The sequence below is a fragment of the Pteropus alecto genome, unplaced genomic scaffold (genome assembly GCF_000325575.1).
Source record: "Pteropus alecto unplaced genomic scaffold, ASM32557v1 scaffold24, whole genome shotgun sequence".
Classification (NCBI taxonomy): domain Eukaryota; kingdom Metazoa; phylum Chordata; class Mammalia; order Chiroptera; family Pteropodidae; genus Pteropus; species Pteropus alecto.
Window position 1 is genome coordinate 28,409,375 of NW_006439192.1, and position 16,060 is coordinate 28,425,434.

The 16,060-nt window shown below is 38.8% G+C and overlaps 1 pseudogene; it reads right to left on the bottom strand.

Moving 5' to 3' along the window:
- Positions 1–14,357: 14,357 nt before the first annotated feature.
- Positions 14,358–14,476, bottom strand: LOC112483507 (annotated as a pseudogene).
- Positions 14,477–16,060: the final 1,584 nt, after the last annotated feature.

The window sequence follows — 16,060 nt, forward strand, 5'->3', positions numbered from 1 at the left end:
TATCATCTTCATTATTGTGGATTCTTTCATCCTGTTGCCCTTCTGACTGGTGATTCGATCCTCTTCTTTATCCACTCTGTTTATTCCCTCTAATATATTCTTCATCTCAGATATTGTATTCTTCATTTCTGACTGGTTCCATTATAATTTCCATCTCCATTTTTATGTTTTTTATCTCTTTGTTTAAGTTCTCACTGAGTTCATCTACTCTTCTAAGTTCATTGAGCATCCTTATACCAGTGTTTTGAACTCTGCATCTGGTAAATTGCTTGTCTCCATTTTGTTAGATATTTTTCAGGAGTTCTATTCTGTTCTTTCATGTGGGACATGCTTCTTTGTCTCCCCATTTTGGCTGTCTTTCTGTGCTTGTTTCTATGTACTATGTGAAGCTCCTAAGTCTCTAGGTCTTAATAGCATGGCTTTGTGCGGCCCAGGGGCAGTCTTGAGAGGGCCAACTGTAGGCCAAGTTTAGCCTCAGCCTGTGCCCCTCCAGGGTCACCTGTTAAGATTCAGCAAATAATCCACAGATGCTGTGCTTATAGTTGCCTCAAGAGGCCACACCAAAAGCCAAGACCAGCTGGCACCAGAATGGGGCTTGGAGCTGCTCTGCAAGGGGAACAGGACATGCCAAAGACATCACTGGATGTGGCTTAGGTAGGACCACAAGTTGGGAGGATTGGAGCTTCAGGGAGTCCTCTGAGAAAAGTGACCTCTATTTTCCAATTTGATGATATCTTAGCTACGACAGCACCTGCAATTGCATGCTAGTAGTGGGGAGGGCTTGACCAAGGATTGATGGATACTGCCAGCACTTCTTCCCAGAGTAAACTGCCCCTCCAGCCCTCCTCTCTGAAGCCCTACAACTCAATGTCACCCCTGTATTTCTCTGGCACACACTCCTCTTCTGCACTGGAGCTCAGGAAGAGCCAGTTGGTCTCCACGGAAGTCCGGTTGCGGTCGCGGCCGCTTTAAGAGGAACATCTGCACCTGCCAGCTTCAGCTGCTGTGGCCTCTGTCTCACTCGGCCTGCGTGGGACTGAGCGGCCTTGCATCTCCACTTCCTTTTATGGTTCCAAGGTGATTTCTTAATTCTCTCCCTAGTTGTAGGGCTCCTGTTCATCCAGACCCCAAGTGATTCTGCTTGGTGTTTGCTCCATGGTTTCATCACAATTTTGGTGTGGTTGCTAGAGGAGATATACAAAATCTCTATCCTCTATGCCATCTTGACTGGAAACCTCAGAGTAAGCAATTTTTTGATAAAAGTTGCATCCCTCTGCTCACATTCCATTGGTTAAAAGCTTAGTTTCACAGCCAAATCAGCTTCAAGGGAATATGGTAAATGAAGTACAAGTAGTCTTGTATCACCCAAAACGCCATGATATGGAAGAAGGGGAGAAGATATTTGGGGGCTGAAATAGTAATCTGCCACATCCTCCAAAGTTAGCACAGAACACAGTTTAAGAACAGGAGCTCTGCCTCAGTAGTTCTATAACATGGACTTCCACCTTGGCTAATTATTAGATGTCTGAACTAGGACTATTACTTAACCTCAGTTTGCAAAATGGAGATATTAAAATTCACACACTTGTTATGGGAATTAAATGATTTAATTCTTTAAAAGTGCTTACATGCTTACTATAATTAGTATGTATCAAGAACTAACAGAAAGTTGATAGCATGTGGCCAGAAGAGAAAGGTGAACATAATATACCAAGGAAGCAAACCCTAAACTACACTAAATACAGTGTGGTGATTAAAAGTATAACTTTGGAGTCAGACTGCCAAGACTTGCCCCCTTGGCTTGTTAGGTTACCTCTGTACCTCAGTTTCCTCATCTGTAAAGTGGGGATTATCATTAGCATCTAGCTGGTAAGGTTGTTGTGATGATTACACAAGTTAATATGGAACGTGTGTAGCACAGAGCCCAACACGTAGCAAGTACTATATAAATGTTAGTTTCTATACATCTTTAGTGTTGCCAAAGAAAATGAACCAGTATTTTTTACGAAGTCCATACATTCACCTGAGTCCTTGCAAGTGACTTACTGCTCCACACACACTGACAATCACACTAAATAGCACACTATTTCCATTTCTCCTCCCCAGTCCTACGGCCTCTGTGCTTTCCAAAATCAATAGATTGGTATTCTATAGCCCAGGAAGTGAGAATATATTCATCACCCAAATTGGACAGGAATCACATCTACTCCCAATTTCATTTCCTTTTGGAGAGTCATGCATGTTCTCATATATCTTTTTTGGTTCTGTAATACAGGCTTCTGAATGAACAAAAGTGTTCTTTCGGGTAATGAATTTCCCTAAAGAATGTCTCTGTTGATTCTGATTTTAAGGAAGTTGTCCTCAGAATCCAGAATTAAAGTAGGCCTTGTCTTTATATTATTTTTAATCACTACACTCTTGAATAATGATACATGCCAAAAAGCCCTTCACTACAATGGCTACATTTTAGCTGCATTTAAACTTATCCTTTTAAATAAATGATAATTTGTTATTTAAAAAAATGAAAATGGTAACACCTCCCTGAAAGTCAGGGTTTATCAATCTAGTTAGGCTCTGATAAATGTGATTAGTTTGTAGACTATCTCACTTTTGTAGAGGATTGTTTTCTTAGAAAAGATGCCATAAGTCAAGATTATATAAATTAAAAAATTATATTTCCACAGATTTAAAGTCATATTAGGGCATTATATTCCTGATCAAATGCTCGATGTCCAACTTTTTATTAAAATGAACCTAAAGACTATATTTAGTTGGTTATAAATTATATACATATATATCCTACAAAATATTTAATGTCACATACTAAATTTTTGTCTTCGGCGTAATTTCTGTCTTATTTCATTGGATATATCTAAAGGTATAGGAATACCATCATAGAATTGAGACAGGCTCTTTCTTTTCTAACTTTTTTACCATGAAATATCTTTAGACTTACAAAAAAGTTACAAAAATATTACCTTGAATTCCATGTCCTCTTCCCCCAATTTTCCCTAATTTTATTATTTTACGTAACCATAGTACAACCGTTAAAACTAGAAAATTAACATTAATACAATGAAACTAACTAATCTATAGATCTTATTTCATCAGTTGTTCTACTAACTTCCTTTTTCTAGTCCAGGATCCAATTCAGGATCCCACTTGACATTTAATCATGTATCCTATTCTCATCAATTTGGAACAGTTATTCTTTTAAGAATACTATAGGCCAGTTATTTTGTAGAATGTTTCTCAGAATGTCTCTCAGTTAGAATGTGTCTGATTTCTTCTCATGATTAGTTGAGGTTATGCATGCCTAGCAAAAATACCACATAAGTTCAATCATCTTAGTGCAAGGTATCTATATGTTTCATTACGGTGATGTTAACTTTGATCACTTGGTTAAAGGAATGTATTTTAAAAGTATACAAATACTGGTTTCTCATGATATCTTTGTCCACTAATTTTAGCATCCACTGATGGCATCTGTAACAACTGTTACAGTTGTGTTTACCAAAGATTGATTTTTCTATTTACATCATTTCTTCTACTTTTTAAAACTGGTATTCTACTGTAAGGAAAAGTGATCTTTCTCATTTATTATTTATTCAATTACTTATTTATATCAATATGTATTCTTAGATCTTTATTTTATTTTATGGGTTATAACCAATTACTGTCATTTTTTATTTTGTTGCTCAAATTGTCCCAGATTTGGCCATGAGAAGCTCTAGAAGGGCTTAACAGTTTCATAATTGTCTCTGAGGAGATCTACTGGGAAGACCTAAAGCCACTTGTGGGCTTTGAGAGAAATGATCAAGGAATGTGTTTTATCATCTTCTTAATCATTGTAAAAATTTCCCATAGCAAGCATGTGTATTAGAGATGAAGTTTTTTGACTCTGTTCAGTGCCTGGGAGACAGACATTCATCTATGTGTTTACTACTATAAATCCAGGAAATATTGATGTAAGTTAATATTCTTTGGATTTCTCCATTCAAACATACAACAAAATCACTTTCATCCCTTTGGGGAAGTCAGACTCTCCCATAGAAGTGTCCAGTCACATTTCTTGTTCTTCTTTCCAGTATACTATAAGCTCCTTCCCTAAGGGAAGGAGCATCATCAATCTCATTAGAGACTAAATACTGATTGGGCTATGATTTACTAATGGGTGAGCTTACTGTGCCTTATAAAAAACACAAGGCCATGCCCTGCTTTTCCCCTTGTTGTACCTGGGATGTTAGCTAGCTTGCACGGTCTGCCTCCGAGGCAGACTAGCCAAGGCCTCTCTCAGGTCCATTCTTTCTTATTTCAGATAGATACAAACACTGCATTCATTTCTGTTTTCAAGCAGAAATGAATCAAAGTCTTATTGCAGCCTCTCAGCCTAAGCCGTTTTTTGAAAATATAGCTATTTACTGGTGAACCCTGCTTTGGAGAGTGTTGAGTGCTTACCGCTCAATGAGCAGTACTTTGTCCTTTGGGCAACTGCCTGGGCAATACATGCTGTTGGGGGAAAAGTGTGATGAGTAGGAAAAAAAACAATTTTAAATCCCAACATCCCAGAATAGACACGTGATCACCCCTGCGTCATCCATTTCTCATCCTTCCACAGTCACTTGCTCATCACGATGATCACCTTGACAAGCCTCACCTGTGGTTCAGATGGATCAGCCAATCTTGACACAGATAGAAGACTCATTGTATGATCTGTAAACCAGAATCATCTGCTAAAAGTTCAGATTTTGGGCCTCACCCCAAATGGACTTACCAGGAGTTAGGTTCCAGGAATCTACTTTTTTTTTTAAGCAGATGCCCCAGATGCTTTCTATGCACATTATCTTTGAGAATCACAGTTCTGTTGATTGGGCCTAAAGTTAAATCATCTTCTCGAGAGCAGGTGGTCCAATCAGGACTGTAGACACTCCAGGTCTCCTTGGCCCATCTTCTCTCTTGTTAACCAGTCTGAGATATTTTATATTCTTTAGTAGCTTCCAAACTTGAAGTATTCCATACCACCAGTATAAGTTTATATGAAAGACTTTCTAACCAACCCCCTTCCTGCTTTGCCTCATATTCTGCCCTATTCTAGGGTGGAAGCATAACACTGAACCCCAAGCCTTTTGGGGACCAGATCCTATTCCCTGCCTGACATGCTAAGGCCTTCCAGAATCATACCATACCCTCTTTCTGATTCCCAAGCATTCTACCATTTCATGAATTTCTTCTGTGCTGACACATACCACTAACTCAATATTCCATGACAGTGCCTTTAGATCTAGGACTGGATCCCTTAAACCTTCCTAACTGTACCTGGACAATCTAGTCTTCCCACCTATCAAGGTAATATCTCTGTCAGTTCTGTTTCCCTCATTCTTTCTTGTTCCTGTTTCAGTCTACTCCCTACCAGCTCCATTTGGCTGAGATCTCAGTCCATTCTTTGCCCTCCCCCAACACATACACAGGAAAAAACACCAAACTCCAATATGTGGGGATTACCCTGACTTCTAATTTCTACCAAGCTTGTTTAAGGCAGGAACCAAGTCACGTTATTTTATAATAACTTAATAATACTCAGCATCCTGCTTTGACATTTACAATTGCAACCTGTATTGAGAAGTTTTAGTTCCAAGTAAGATGGAGTAAGCATCTGTCTCTCCCACTGAATACAGCTATGGAATGCATGGGACAGCTATTTAAGGATGCTTTAGAGTAAATAATAGCAGGCAGATTGGGGAAGAAGATAAATTTCAAAGTACCATCACACTCACAGTGAGTTTATTGTATTTTCCCCTCTCCTCTGGCCTGGACTCAAGGCAGTCCAAAACCTAGACATGGGTATTGGTGTGGACAGAGAGAGCTCCAGGAGAAGCCCTGTAGTTCAAGCTCAAGGAAGGGTCAGAGGTCTCCTAGCAATGACAGCAGAGGTAGTAGGATCCCACAATGCCTGGTATATTGTTGGTGCTGAATTGACTAATAATCATAATGATAATAATGAATTACATAATGATGGTAATAACAACAACAGCTAGTATTTATTAAGGTCTTACTGTGTGTCAATAACTCTTCTAAGCACTTTGTTAATTCTCATTTTTAAAAAACTGACATGAGGTAGGAAATGTTCCCATTCTATTTTGGAGATCTCCAAACTTTTTCTGTTAAGTGTAAGATAGTAAATATTTTCAGCTTGGTGAACCATATGGTCTCTGTCATAACTCAACTCTGTAAGCAACAGACAATATGTAAATAAATGGCATGACTATGTTCCAATTAACCTTTACTTATACAAACAGACAGCAGGGTGGGTTTGTCACGAAGGCCATAATTTGCTGACCCCCTTCCTGTTTTGAAGATGGAGATACTGAAACGTAGCGAGGTTAAGTAACTTGGCCAAGATCACAGAGCTGATAAATAGGAGTGTCAAGGTTAAAACCTGGTTCTTGTGTCTGATTCTTAATTACTATGCTACATTGATATTTTTTGAGTCAGTGAATGAATTGATGACATGAAGATGGCCCCAAGTGATATCTTTGGCATGAAAATTTTCATTGCCTATGGGTAGATGATGAATGTCAGAATGTTCCAAAGGAAATAAAATCACAGTCTTGAATAAAGACTTATTAGTTTCTTACTGCTGCTATAACACACTACCACAAAGTTATGGCTCAAAACAACGCAAATTTATCTTAAAGTTCTGGAGAACATCACACTCACTAGGCTGAAATCAAGGCAGGGCTGCAATTGTTCTGGAGGCTATAGAGGAGAATCTGCTTTCTCACCTTTTTCCCACTTCTAGAGGCCATCTGCATCACTTGACTGTGGCCCCTTCCTCCATCTTCAAAATCAGCAGCATAGCACCTTCAAATCTCTCTCTAACTAACCCTTCTGCCTCTCTCTAATGAGATGATGATTACAATAGTGATTACATTGTCCCACCTAGATAATCCCGGGTAATCTCTCCATCTCAGGATCCTTGACTTAGTCACATCTTCAAAGTCTCTTACCATGTAAGGTAACAGTTACAGGATTCAGGGATTGGAACGTGGACATAATGGAGGAACTATTTTTTCTGCCTACCACAAGGCCCTCAGGATAAATGGAACTGACCCGGTAGGCTTTTTCCTCTAATGTCTGTCACAACACTTCTTGCAATTTAAACAAAAGCAGAACTGATGCTGTGCTGTGCCCTCCTGTCTTTATGCATAAGTGTGCACAGCACATGTCACCCTCACGAGGAAAATAAAATACTTTGGGACCCAAGATAAATCAAAAAAAAAAAAAAAAGATTGGGTCATCTTATCCAGGTCTGGCCACCAAAATAAATGAAACCAGAAGCATCTCTTTTAAGAAAATGATGGTGTTAAAGTTTTGTTTCCTTGGCAAAAAGTTTAGCCCTGATGATTATGCAAATATTTATTGGGGAGATGCTTGTGAAGGATTAAGGGTCTAGGGAGCAGGAGGAGGCTGGGAGATATCTGTGAAAAGAGAGGAGGAAGGAGTGGGTATATCGTAGAAAGAGCCTTTGGCTCCAGGACAGCTTTGGGAATGTCTCGGCCAGGCCAGCGGGGAGCTCCAGAGAAAAGACTGCTCTTTAGAAGAATGGCCAGATTCATTTCCCCCATCATGCTCAGTCTTTGGCTAAGAGCACCCAGGGAGACAATGGCCTTGGTGTGAATGCTGTGGCACATCCCAAAGGTGTGGCAAAGCTGGAGTTGCCCACTAACTACTTTTTCCATGAGAGGTTCTCTCTTGAAGGGAAATCTGAGAGGCATACCATCATAATACAAACAACCTTAGTGGCTATGATAATCACTAGAGAAACTTGTCTATCTTCAACTCTAAACATACTAACTGCAAGGTGTTTTTCCTTTAAATTACTGGAGTTTTTAAATATTTAATAAGCTGGTTCTTTTGGAACCTTCTTTGTGAGTTTCTTTGCAAGTAATCTCATTTCCTTCCTAAATGGTTTGTCTCAGAATCTTCCTTTGACATGTGTTATGGTGATAAAGAGGGATGTAGGGAGGGTAAAGAAACTAAGATGAAAATATTAAAATATTGCAATAAAATAAGGGATTTTTCATTTGGTCAAATGCACTTATATGAGCTGGACTTGTTACAGTGCTTGCTCCCATAGTGCTATCAGAACCATGAGGCCAACATGCTCTCCTGAAGATCTGTGAGCTGAACAAACTACCATCTGTACTGTATCCTAGGACTCCAAGAGGCAGCAAGTCACTGGGGGCTCCTGATGACTATGGATTTCTACCCCAGCTTTTTCTAAAGAGGATTTGAGGAGGGAACGAGATGTCAGAATAGAAATAACTCGTAAACTGAAAATGGTCTGCAAATGATTTTACTGATAGTTTGAGGTAAGTGCGCTGACACAATGGCAACTTCAGAAACGCAGTTGGACAGAGACACAGTTTAGGGGAAACAGGAAGAATGGTCTTCCCCACCCCTAGCACATTCTACAAAGTATGACATATTCCTCCTCTTATAACCTCCCACTACTTTGTAGACTGCCTTACAGCTAGCTGCTCAATACACATTTACCAAATTGAGTTGTGTAGGCAAGCTCCTTCTGATAAATGTTAACCCTTGTGGGGGAGGATGGAGAGGTAGACGGGGTAAAGGGGGTCAAATATAGGGTAGTAGGGGGAGGGCGAAGTAGGTAAAGGTGATCAAATATATGGTAGCTGAAAGAAACTGGACTTTGGGTGGGAAACACACAATAGAATATACAGATGTCAAATTATAATGTACACCTGAAAATTATATAATTGTATTAATCAATGTTACCCCAATAAACTTAATTTTAAAAAATGCTAACCTTAAAAGATGGAAAGACTTCAGAGGAAACAGTAAAGGGCGCAATGAAACAGCAGAAGATAAATCTGGAAACAAACAGAAAAGAAGCCAAAGGGTGGGGCTTTTCTGGTGACTTCAACCATTACCAGTGAGTCCTGTCCCATTTCTCTGCATTTCAGGCTCCTAGGGTAACTCTGGGAGAATAAGACAGGCCGCAGTCAGGGAGGGTAGAGATAGCAGTGATGAGGTGAATGGAGAAAGAATAGTCCACGTATTCAAAATAACTTGGAAAGGGAATAGAAAAAGAAGGGGGATGGGGAGACAAAAGCAACAGCTGACTTGACAATTTTGCCTTTATTCTTCTTTGCAACAATCTCTTCTCACATTTTGACATAACTCTTTGAATGTCACCCTCTTGGTTCACCTGGCAGCACCACCAGAGAATTTAACTTATATTGATAAAACTGAAAAAATAGAAAAGAATACAACACTGTCAGTCAGAGTCCAACCAGGAAACAGAATTTAAAATAGGGAGAATTTAGCTCATTAAATTGGTTAACAAGTGACAAAGGAGGCTGGGAATCCAACTAGAGAACAGTGAAGGAACCAGTGATTAGCCACCACTCCTAGGCTGGAGGGACAAAAGATGGAGATACTGTTCCCAGAGCTTAAAGCCAGTGGGAACTGAGACCTCTCTAGGCCCGTCCTGTGGAAGCTGGAGATATAGCACCTGTTAGAGACACTGTTGAGATGAAGAAGAGAGAAATATCCTTGCTTACCCTTTCTTCTGGTTTTCTTTCTTCCACCAGTGCCTCTCATTGGCAAAATCCAGCCAGAAACCAACTGATGAGAAAGCCTGGGAGATGTAGCCTTCAAAAGTCAGCCCCTGCAATATAGAACAGGATAGAGAAAGGGCAGAGCAAGCAAGTCTAGGGTATACTCAAGCTATGTGTCTTGGCCAACTTGTAAGGAAGAAATTGCCCTATAGACAGACAAGGATACATGGGTTTGAAGTTTCTTTCTCAAGTGATATAGCTACATTTTCAATAAATTAAACCTCAGATGGAGTTATGTAGCCTATGAGAGGTCCTTTATAAATAATTCACCTTCTCCAAATGAACAGATTGTCTTTATAATGCTTCTTTGAAAGTCAGTTGCTCATGACTTCATGGTCATTTCAAAGAAACAATATTATGTAATGGTTCATTTGCCAAATAAGCATTCAGGAACACTTTTAAACTATAATTATAGTAACCATATTTTCCAAAGCATGGTGTCTTTCAAAGGAATTTTGTGCCTCTTCAGGATTTAAAATAATCTGGGATATTTGGCATTCTCAAGGACAATGGGACAAAATATTTGAAATTATACAGTTCTTAAAATTTTTAAATTTAAGATCATTGTATCTATATCACATTTGCCCCCAACACATAGTAGAACATATATCTATAGGAAAATGTATTGCAGTCCAGCTCAAAACACCAAAACACATCTTTATCCCCTATAAAACTCACAGTGAAATTGCTTCATCAAGTGTATGATTTCCTTTTAGAACTGAGAATCTAGGCAGATAAGGGAACATTTGCCTCAAACAAAGATGAGTTAAAAAGTAAAATACAGTCATATGAGTAGCCCTGCCCTTTGTTGTAGAGTAACATATGGGCCTTGAGGGCTGCTCAAAAACCAGGTCAGAGGACTAATAATACCTGTCTTCAGTCAAGTCAGAGCTTGGGGCATGTTTAGGATGATTCATTTTTGTTTCAACAAATGCGGGTCACCATTCTTGAGCATCTTTATCTGGATTTCATCCTCCTCTTTTTTCCCTGGGCCTGGATTCAGCTCTGGACATTCAGGCTCCTGTTAGCCATAGGAAGTTTTAGCCAAAGTTTTTGATCACAGTTTCATACACTTGATTCATAATACTGACTCCATCTCCCCCTTCTCATTCCAACAGACCTTTTTGCCCCTGAATGAGCTCCTAGCCCCAACTCCTCCTTGCTTAGCCCACCCTATTCCACTGTTCCCACAATAGGATGTCTTATATTCGCACAAGTACAGATAACTATCCAAGCCAGGGATGACAATGGGGGCACTGTCATGTGACAAGATCAACCACTTAGTAGTAACTGCTTGAAATCCACTTTTGAAAAGTATTCTGAGGCTCAGCTGTAATGCACAACATGATTGATTGCCCAGATCTGCCATAAAAAAAAAAAAAAAGCTACTTTTAGTAATAATAATCCCAGTGAGAACCTCTAATGTTTGCATGCGTGCTGCACACTGGGCCCTGGGCACAAGCACTTGCATGCTTTCTTAGTTAAGCCTCATAATGAAGAAAGTGAGGCTCCCATAGCTAAGCAACTTCCCAGTATAATACAGTTAATAAGGGACAATCCTGAGACTTGAACTCCAGTCTGTCTCATCAAGAACTCTGGCTCTTAGGTCAAACAGTTCTTTATATTCTGCATAAGACACTCAAGGGCACCTGTTCCTGTGGATTAAAAGAAGCCTCATCACTCATTAGGTGTACAATCATTGGTAAACCATGTGTTCGTCAATTGAGATCTACTTGTTCAGAACTTTAAGGAAACTGGGGGAAAAAAGCACAAGTTATAAGTTATAAGACTTATAAGACTCAACCAATGAAGGCACCAAATGAAGAAGTTTAATGGAAAGATATGGCAAGAAAGATGAAGATGAAGAGAAGATAGTATCTGGCATCCTCATCTAAATACAGTGTTGAAAATAAAATACTCTTTTTACTCCCTCAATCACTGCACCATATATTGGACACATCGAGGCCTTGAAACTTGAAGTCTCCCCACTTGAAGTACAGTATTCTTTAGAAGAAAAATATAGCAAAAAAGCTTCAGCTTGCAGCTCTCTGTGACTATCCAAGGATTTCTCTAGTTCTACCCAAACTTTCTAGTACCATGCAACAGCACCCAGCCAACAGGACTTTAAGGAGGGACTAGAAATGTAAAAGAGTGCAAAATTCAGGTCTAGCTCTACTCACCAAGTTGTGTGCTTTTTTTTCTAATTGGCTCACCCAGAGGGCACACATTTTCTGAATTCAAGTGATAGTTACTGCCCTGCTTGAAAACTCAATTTTTTTCCTAGCCTCTCTAGACCAGATTTTATTTATTCTGTAGTTCCTTAGACCTTTCTCTGGGAGTGGAATGAACCAGAGATGTGGTTTGTTCATGTTGTTACTTTGATTATTTACCAACAGTCTCAGTAAAGAACTTGGTAGAATCTCTAGAAATCATAATTATGTCTCCAAAAAATACATTTAATTGTTAGCAGTAGATCAAAAAGATAAGTTGGTAGATTTCTAAAAGAATTACAGAGAAATGGAAGAAATTTTTTGAGTAATGGTTTATCTACTCAAGATTACAAAAATCCCAGAGAGAGCCATTCTCCACTGTAGAGATTTGCTTCAGTGTCTAATGGCCTCCCTATAAATAGGGGAGACTGGAAAACAATTTCACAAATAATTCTATCATATTCAAGGCTCTACACACCAGGAACACAAAAAGTCAACAGTTGGCCTCACACAGATTTCCACAGTGGACACCCAATGACTGTATGAATCAATGACCCAGTTTCTATTTCAGTCTTTAAAGGTGCTTACCACTTGTGTTTGTTCAAGACAATATTTATTGATTTTGATTGATTCAATTTCTATTCCCATAATATCCAGCTGAAATTTAATCACTCTACTCAATCTTAATTGCTTTAAACTATCATATTACAATAATATTTCATCATTTTAAAAAGGCACCCAGATGTGGCACTGAAATGTTTAAAAACAGAGACAGAAAGTTCAGCATATTTATTTGATAAGAAGGTGCTGTCATTCTTACTCTCCTCACTGGTCTTTTATCTAATCGTCAGAGAAACAGGGAAGAGTCTATGCTTGGGCTCAACTCAATTCCATCACATCATGTTATACTTCCAAGTCCTTCACAAAAAGCAACAAGCAACTAAACACCCATAGGTCACAGCAGGAACCCACTGGTTCTTCAGGGAAGAATCACAGAAGCCACACCCAAGACACACAGGACACAGACAGACAGGCAGACATGAGACTCATCAGATCTTCACTGGGCCAGTTTAGTTTTAATCTGTTTTACTAATACGTGGTCAGCCCACTACTCTTTGGCTTCATGCTCTCAGTTTCTTTTGCTTGATTCCAAGTCCCTGGTCATGACTGGGAAAGCTTGCACCATGGATGTTTCCCTAGATGCTTCATCTAGAAAGATCAAAGTCTTTGTAATGTTGTTTTCCTTTCTGAAGGGAATCATTCATTTATTCAGCAAATACTTTTAAACTATCCAATACGTACCTTGAATCATTCTAGGCTTTGGAGATATAGCAGTGAAAAAGAAAGACTAAGCCATAGTAGAGGGGGGCAATCAAATAAATATAACATGTGGTAATGCTACAAACAATTATGAAGCAATGTAAGAGAGTGAAGGAAGGTGGTGCTATTTTAGAAAGGGTTAAGAAAGGAGATCTCTTTGATAATGTGACATTTGAGCCAACAGCTGAAGGAGGGAGAGAGTAAGCCATAAGGCTAATATAAGGCAAAAAGCATTCCACGCAGAGAATAGCAGATGAGAAAGCCCTGAGGCAAAAGTGGGCTTTTATGGTTAATCAGGAGACCAGTATGACTGGAGAGAACTAATTTAGTGAGAGAGTTGTAGGAGATAACATCAAAGAAGTAATGAAGAGCCAGTGACTTTTACTCTGGAGTAGATGGGGAGTCAGTGGAGGATTTCGAAATTGAAAAGACAACCTGACTTAGATTTTAAAATAATCTATAGGCTTTAAAAGGCTGCTATGTTGAGAATAGACTGGGACAAGGGGCTGTGGAGGAGTGGCAAGAGTAATAGCAGGAAGACTAGTTAGGGGACACTTACAATAACCCAGGAAAGAGATCACAGTGGCATGGACCAGGGTGACAGAAGTTGAAGTGATGAAGTGGTCAAATTCTGAAACTGTTTGGAAGATGTCACTGATTGGATTTGCTGATGGATTCCATGTGAGGTGTGAGATGAAGGAAGATTCAAAGATTACTTCATGTTTAGGGCCTGAGAAACTGAAAGGATGAAGAAAGATAAGATTTAAAGGTGGAAATTAGAAGTTAAGTTTTGTACACATTAAATGTGAAATGCCCATTAGTCATTCAAGGAGAGGTATTGAATAGGGGAACTAAGAAAGTGGTTCTCTAGAAGCCACTGTTTAAAGGAGGGAGGAGTATTGTTTTCAGGTGTTGCCAAACAAGTAAAATAAAGGACTAAGAATTGGCCTTCAGACTTTCCAATTTGTGGGTCATTAATGGCCTTTACAAGAACAGTTTTAGTGTAATAACAGGGCAAAAGCCTGATTGGGATTCAAAAGAGAATGGGAAGAGAAGGAGGTAGAGACAATGAGTGGAGACAACTCTTTTTTTTTTTTTTCTAGGTGAGGCAACCCTTGGTTGACCTCACAGATTGCAAGGACCTTATCAGTTTACAATCCCTTATTTTTTTTATTTTTTACACCTACAGCACCTGGTCTTCCTAGGTGGTCTCCCATCCAAGTACTAACCAGGCCCGACCCTGCTTAGCTTCTAAGATCAGACAGGATCGGGCTTGTTCAGGGTAGCATGGCCATAGATGAGTGAAGACAACTCTGACAGCTTTGCTGAAAATGGGAGCAAAGAAATGCAGTGGTAGTTGAGGAAGAATTTGAAAGTTATGGGAGGATTATTTTGATGGGAACAATCCAGCTAGGCTCCTATCATACCACTATAGGATTAGATAGAAATCTCTTACTGAAATTCTTTGATCCTCTTTCTCATTCACCCATACCCAAGCAGTTTTTTCCTATCTGCCTACAGCAGCTCAGACATGCAACCTATCTTCCCCCATTTCTAACTACTGACCTTGCTGATTTTCCTTGATTCCAACAAGTTTTTCTCCATCATGATTCCCTTCCATCAGTAGTTCATTCACTAAACAAACATTTAATATGCCAGGCATTGAGCCGAGCATGAGAAGGCATTTTCCTTCTTAGGGAAGGAAAACATGTAAAACAATAATTGATAGAGTGTGATGTATAGTAAAATAGAGTTAGAGAAAAGTGTAATGGGAGGAACATGGGACAGACCAGAGGAAGCAGCTATAAATTCCAACTTCATGGAGAAGTCAAGCAAGACCCTACAGAGGAGGTGACATTTGGTAATTTGGGGAGCATAGAGGTGAGTGTTGGACCTTAGAGGCAAAGAGATAAGTTAATTGTTTTCTTCAGTTTATGATTCCTTTCCTATTCTGCTTTCCCCCTTTTATTCCCATTAATTACTCCCATAGTCCTCTCTCTCAATCATTCGCTTTGAGATGTTCAATATTTCTCTTTAACTATATATATGCAACCTTGTAAAATCTGGAATGTACATGTTTCTAATTTAAATTATTAACATGTACATACATGTTAATAATTTAAATAAATAATATCAAGATATTGATATTTACTCTGTTTTTTTTTCACTCAACTATAGAGCTATCAGTAATGTTGTACAGTACACCTAGTCCATTGCTTCTAATTGTTGTATAGTATTCAACCATTTACCTATCATTTCCCTATAGGACACAGCTTGCTTCCAACTCCTCACTACCTTAGATAATTACTGCACTATAAATAGCCCCTTATTTGTCCCTCATAGACCTCTGCACAGTGTCATAAGATATATGCACAATTAATTTTACTAAAATCTGTGAAACTGTTCTCCAGAATAGCGGTAGCAATACACTCATCCAATAGTGCTTAATGGTCCCCATTTATCCACATCTTTGTCAACACTTGCTATTATTCATGTTTTTAATGTTTACCAAAATATTAAGTGAACAATGATATTTCATTACTTTTTAATTTGCATTTTTATGACTGTGAATAAAATTGAGCCCCTCTTCATATACTTGTCATCCATTTGCATTCCCATTTCTGTACATCTCTGTACATTTTTCAATTGTCTTAAGCAAATAATACTAAATTGGTGATTTTTAACATTGGAATTACCTTCTCTTGGTTTGGCATCTGTCTGTCAAATCTATTAAAATGTCATGTGTTAAATAGAAATCTTTAATTTTTGTATAGTCAAATCTTTCAGACTTTTGCCTTATGGTTTAGGTGTGTTTATTATTTTACATGTTCTTTTCTTAAGTTAATAGATTTATGCAATCCATTTGGAGGACATTTTGGTCTA